This window comes from Condylura cristata, unplaced genomic scaffold (genome assembly GCF_000260355.1).
Source record: "Condylura cristata isolate star-nosed mole 26May11 unplaced genomic scaffold, ConCri1.0 scaffold00033, whole genome shotgun sequence".
NCBI lineage: Eukaryota > Metazoa > Chordata > Mammalia > Eulipotyphla > Talpidae > Condylura > Condylura cristata.
Genome location: NW_004567134.1, coordinates 18,451,962 through 18,458,168, shown reverse-complemented (window position 1 = coordinate 18,458,168; position 6,207 = coordinate 18,451,962). Strand labels below are relative to the sequence as shown.

Genomic DNA, 6,207 nt, shown 5'->3' with positions numbered 1-6,207 from the left:
CAGTTGGCGCTTTGGCCGCCTGGGGCCGGAGGCAGGGAGGCTGCGTCCGCCCGCCCGTCCCGCCGTCCGGCCGTCCGGCCCGCTCACACAGGGGCTTGCACTTGTCGCAGCCTGGGCCTGCGCGAAGGGCTGGCCGGCCCTGGCACCGTGGGCGCTGTGGAAATCCCTGTTGAGTAGGGGCGGGCTGCCCGACCGGCTGCCCGACCGGTTTGGTTGCAGGCTGACTCAAAGGCGGCTCCCGTGGGAGTGTGTCACTCGTGACTCTTAGTCCTCCCGCTCACCGAGCATCAGCACCGAGCCGCGCAGGCAGCAGTAGCGCCGAGGAGACCCCCGGAGGCCCGCCTGCGGCTGCCTGGAAGTGAAGCCGCGCACCTGGCCGATTCCCTCTGCCTTCCGCGGGCCGTGGGGTGCACGCGTGTCTCCCTTCGCCGAGGCCAGTGAGGAAGAGCTTGGGTGGAGTGTCCAGTACTTGAGCCTTTATGATATGATACGGGAAAGGCCAGCCTGAGTGCAGCTGGCAGGGAACTAAATTTTCTGATACTCCCTGGAAGCAAGGATTGACTCGGAAATCCCATCCCTCGGTAGGCTTGAGCTCGCTCATAATGGGGGTAGGTGTGTTGTGAGCCTTCTTCTCTTATTTCGGAGAAGTTGTGCTTTCGAACTCTAAAACAGTTTGGTAAATCTCCAGGGAACTTTTTGCTGGTTTTGTGCTTAGGTAGTTTGTAGACAGAGTTTCCTAATAAGATGAGCTGAGCGTGGACTTTGAGTGAGGCACCTCTGGCTTTGCCCCTGAGCCGCCCGGCACCCCCTTTCCGCCCTGGCTGCCCGCTTGGGTAGATGGCGATGCCGGCGTGTCTCGGCTGCCCCAGGAGTGAGGGCCGGCAGATGTCACAGGTCTGGCCTGCTGGCTGCAGCGGGGGGCTGCTAAGTGGGCGCTCCCGTTTCTGTCTCTGCTCTGTAGATTGTTCAGCCCAGAAACCATGTTTTGAAAATTGTTCGACGGCGGTTAGCAGGGGTTGGTTCCCTCGGCGCCCGCTGTAGCACCAGGTGCCGGTGCGGCAGCGGGTCTGGGTCCAGTAGCCACATTGGGCACCGGCCCTCCCCCACCTTTTTGCAAATTTTACTTCACAGCGACAAAACTTCTGGAAAGGGGCTGAACTCAAAGGGGACCGGTGATTTTCCTTAACGTGAGACAGTTATTTGGATGATGCTGATGTGGGTGGGTTCTTTGAGGCAAAAGTCTGGGCTGTCACTGATGGGCCTCCCAGATGCTGCAAAGAGCCCTCCGTCAGTTTCATGCCTGTTCCACCCTCAGCCGGCCTGCCTGGGTGGCATGGCATACCTGGAGAAGAGGGCTAGTCATTAGGACTTACAAGCTCAGGCAGAAACAGCGTGTCCAGGTGGCGGCTTTAACTTACCTGTCTGGCCTTCCGTTTGGCACGTCTCATTTCTAGGCTAAATACAGATGTGTGGGGCTCGGTGGTCACTTTGACTTATAGCTGGCAGCTTGGTAGGCCGGGAGGGTGTCAGGTGAGGCCAGTTTGCGTCTGGTGAAAGTTCACCTTTTCTAGTATCTAATTGCAGCGTGACCGTCTGCTGCCTCAAAGTTAGTAAGCGCTCCGTAGATGCCATTCAGCTGCCTGGAGAGGCCTGGGAAGCTGAGTCACTGACATGCCGGGTTTGGTCTCCTCTGAAGACCCTGTGCCTGTAGAGAAGATCCCCTGTGCGCTGCACCCCGTTAGGGTTTGACGACAGAAACGACAGCTCCCCGTCGTGAGTATTTTCTGCACTAAACGCCAGAACGTGGGGATCGCGTTGCAGAGAGATGCTGCCTCTAGGGCCCGCCTTTGTCTGCGACTTGAGAAAAGAGGCACAAACCGGTGACATTTCTGGCTCTTGACAGGGTGAAGGGTGCTGTCGCCAGGTTTGCCCGCCGTCGGTGCGCGCTAAGTCACGTGCTCTGTATGGGCACGGCGTGGAGTGACTGTTCTTCACCGCGACGCTCGGCGCCGGGAATGTCGTGTCCACCAGACGCTGAAGGCTGCGTTGCGCAGTGATTCAGCGGATGAGTGACCGTGTGAGGATTTACCTGCCTTTTTGTGACGTGTCGATACCTGATAGGTGAATCTGAGGGAACGTTTGTTTCTGCAAACGTGGCTGCCCCAAAGGAGCTGGAAGGCTGTAAGAATCTGAACCTGAGATGATTTTTAGGGGTTCGTGGAAACCCAAGTAGCAGATGACGAGGGCTGACGTGCCCCACAGTGGAAAAGTGGCCGGGAGGCTCTGGCAGCCCACTCGGCGGAGGTGGAGTCAGGGCGAGGGTCTGTCGCGCTCTGCGTTTCCTGGCGCCCAGGCAGACCCCGCGGGGGCTGGAGCTGCAGCGCGTGCACGGGAGAGCTGGCTCCTCAGAATCTTTGGGAGAAAACACGTTCCCAAAGCCATGGCTGCACCAGCGGGCATGGGCACTGCCCAGCAGGTGTGGCACAGTGTTGCCGAGCGCCCGCTGCCAGGCACTGCGGCCGACCGACGGCGCTCACTAATCTGAAAGTGGAGTGATTCTGCGCGGGGCCGGTGCTTACGGCCTAACTGTTTGGGGTTAGAGTGGCAAGAGCAGGTTTTAAGAAACCGTGCTGTGGTTCGAGACCAGAGGCCAGCACCCCCGAGGCCCAGGTTTTCCTGCGAGGGCCCTCCCAGCGAGGCGGTGGAGTTCGCACCCTGCGAGCCTCCTCCCCGCCAGCAGGCCTGGAATCCCTCGGCGTGCCCTGCCCAGAGCGACTGTGAGACAGCCTGAAGCGCCCCTGGGCTGGAGGTGGGCGGCCACTGCCCGCGGCACAGAGCGCACTCGCTGCCCGTGGTCACGGCGCGTGACCCGGGAGGTTCCTTTCCCCGCTCGGCAAGCACTGACAGGCCACTGAAGGCGTAGTGGACGGTGGAGAAGCCACTTCTCCCCCTTGGCTGACTTCCCGTAGAATTCCCAAATGCCGCCAGCGCTGCAGGCCAGCGCAGGCGCTTCAGCGAGCTCCATCCCCGCCCCGAGGGGACCACCGGGCCCTGGACGTCTCCTGCCCCGCCCCGTCTCTCAGCGGTGGACTTCGTCCCTTCTGCTCCGGGCTGGCTTCGTGCGGCCCGAGCCCCTGGCGCCCTGGGCACCCCTCCCGCCCGGCCGCTGCCGACTTGCCCGCTGCCGTTGGACGTCTGGGGCCCCCGGGTCTTGCCGCGGCGCTCCGGAAGGCGGCTGTGAGTTCTCCGCGTCACTCGGCCGTGTGTCTCCAGAAAGTGCTGCCCGAGAGGCCCTGCCTGCCGACTGGCGGCTTCGCCGTGACCCTGGCGCCTCCGGACGGAACGTCCTGCTGGTTGCGTGGACAAGTGAGCCAGCGGTATTTTTAGACTCTTTCTGGACCGTCACTGTTTGCAGGTTTAAGGTCTGAAGAGGCAGCTGCGTCTGTGCCCGGAGCCGCTGAGACCGGCTCCGGAGGGATTCCTCTCCTTGCCTCGGGCCGGCCGGGCTGTGCGGGGCGGCCTGACACGTCCTGCGGCCGTCCCAGCCTGGCCCCAGCCAGGCCCCAGGGCTCCTGTTTCCTTGCTGTTGCTGTTGGCGGAGGCAGGCGGCCGGGGCGAACCAAACGCCACTTTCTAGACCAGCCTGAACGCGAAGCCGGGCCATCACTTCTCCAGGCTGCGCTTTGAATTTTTAAGTTTATAACTCGAGTATTCATGATTTTAGAAAAGTGGCTTCATGTTTCTGGAGCGCGTAAACAGGAAAAGCAACCTGTTTGCTGAGTAGGTCAAATGTAATGATAATTCAAGGCTGTTAGTTTTTCTGAGATGACATAAACCAAACTGAAATCTGCCGCCGTAATTTGAGCTAGTTCCTTTCTTCAGAGTCACACCCGCAAGTCCTGCCTTCTGTGGTGCCTCTGAGGGCCGCCCTGAGGCTGGGTTCTGGACCTTGCTTTGGAGCACATGGGCCATCGCCCAGCTTCCTGCACTACGAAAGCGACATTTCCATGCCCTGGAAGGCGCTTACTGGGGAAGTTGAGCAAAGCGTCAGGGTTCACCTCGAGCTCACGTCTGAGAGTACGCCATCTTGGAGAAACGACGGCACATAATGAGGGAAGTGATTTCAGGTGTCAGAGGGCTGAGTGGTGACACTTCTGCTTCAAAACTGAGGTCTTGCAATGTTGAGTCTTTTGTTTTAAACCAGGCCAGAAAGGCAGGCAGCAGCTGGAGAAACCAGGCCCCGCGGACCGCGCCCTCCCCACCGAGTCCCTGCGCTCCGCTGCCTGGGCCCTGCCCGGCCCGCGGACGGCGTGGGAGAGCCTGTGGAGGAGCGCTGGGCCTGGGGTCTCGTCCTGCCTCAGGCCTGCCCTGCCCGGAGGGAGTGCCCACCCCGCCAGCCGGTGCTGACCCCCGCCTCCCCGCGCCCTCGGCGGCGCCCGGCCCCCGGTGTTCGGATCCAGTTTGGACGGGCAGCGTGACTGTTGCGGGCGTGAAACGACCGCGAGCGCCGCTCTGCCCGGCTGGGCCCGGCTGTCGCTGGCCCTTGGTGGCAAGTCTCATCCTGCCCGCCCAGGTGCCCCGCGAAGCGCCTCGCGGCCTGTGCCTGCAGGTACAGCAGGCCGCGCCTGGGACGCTCGAGAAGGGCGGCGGCCACGCTCGGTCCCGGCGCTGTTGACTTGTGTGTTGCTGACCTGCCAGCGCCCTCCAGGGCCCGAGGAGCTGACCCTGCTGAGTTCCAGCGACGGCAGAGGCGGGCGGCTGGGGAGTGTCGTCGCCTCGGGATCGGCTGGTGGCTGTCCGTGGGCGCTTCGTCATACACCGGCCGCTTCTCGGTGGCCTCTGAGCGCGGCACCTGCCGGAGCAGTTCCGCACAGGCCTCGAGCCAGAAGTGTCCCGTGTGGTGCCGCCTCAGCGGGGCAGGACTGGGGCTGGTCATTCAGTGTCCTTGCGGGGTGGAGCGGGAGTCCCCGCGGAGAGAAGCTGGCTGTGTGGGTGGGTGCGGCTCCTGAACAGGCCGAGCTCTCAGCCCGACGGAACAGGCCGAGGATTAAATACAGGTGTAAGGGGCCCTGGAAGGTCAGGTGCCGGTTACAGGTGCCGCCCTCTCGCCAGAAGCAAACTGGACGGCTTGTAGTTGCAGGGCAGGGGCGGGAAGGAAAGGCGGGCTCCTGGGCTCCCCGGGACAAGGGGGGGCTGGACTGCTGCTCGGGCTGGGGCGGCGGCCCCCCGGGCGGCCTGGGGTGGGTTAAGATGCTGCGCCAGGCCGGTGGGGCCTCGGCTGTTCTCTGAAGCGCGCGGCCGAGCATTCCCGGACAGTCAGGCCGCTCGCCCTCCTGCCTCTTTCACCTGCCAGCTTTAGCGGCCTTCGGGGCAGGCCGGATTAGCAGCTTTCAAACTTTCGTCAAAGGGGATGCACACTCTTTGCTTTTAAAACTAGGAAGTTGCAGACATACCCTGGGAGGCATCTTTGATAGCATTTAAATTCTTCTGTGGTAGCACGAAGCTGCCTCGTCGCCCCCCTCCCATAGTTTATTTTGACATCATTGTGCGCCTCTTCCGTCTCAGTTGTCATCCCCGTGGGTGTCCCGTCACCGAATCCCGTGGACATGGCACTCTTGAGCCCTGCTCCCCACCCAGAGGGCAGCACCTACCCTTGAAAAGCAAATCAAAGGGTGGTCCAGGCTTGATAGTGCGGTGCCGAAATGTTTGTGCCTAAGACGTCAGCTTCTGTCATTTCCTTGGGGGTTCTGGAGGGCACGCCTAGGCCCGACCCCCTGACCGCGGCTAGCCCGGGGTGGCCTGTGGGCCTGGGGTGGCCGGGCGCCCTCGCCAGCTGCGCGCTCTGCACGTCACAGGCCTGTGTGGTCTCCGCGCTTGGACGCAGAGGGTCTCTGGCCTTCGGGACCTAGCTGGGGTTGTGCTCAGGCGCCCGGGAAGCTGTCGGTGGCACCAGACCAGGTTAGTCTTCTCTCTGCCCAGGTCGCCTCACAGGTCGCCTCACTGAGAGCGCTGCGCGCGCGCTGAGGCAAATCCGCATGCCAGGCTCGGATGCCGCGCCTGCCCCAGCTGCAGCCCGAGCGGGCCCCTGCAGGCGCCTGTGTCAGCCCCTTCCCGCCTCCTCCAGCACACACAGGCCGCCCGCGGGGACCTTTTAGGCTCGCGAGAGAGCCGGCGGTGGCGGGGCACCCCCAGGCTCGCGAGGGGGGC

At 62.8% G+C, this 6,207-nt stretch overlaps 1 protein-coding gene across 1 annotated transcript in view; it reads left to right on the top strand.

Annotated features, from left to right (window-relative positions):
• Positions 1–6,207, top strand: part of ARL8B (ADP-ribosylation factor-like 8B) — a 15,480-nt gene that overhangs the window by 670 nt on the left and 8,603 nt on the right. The window lies entirely within an intron of this gene.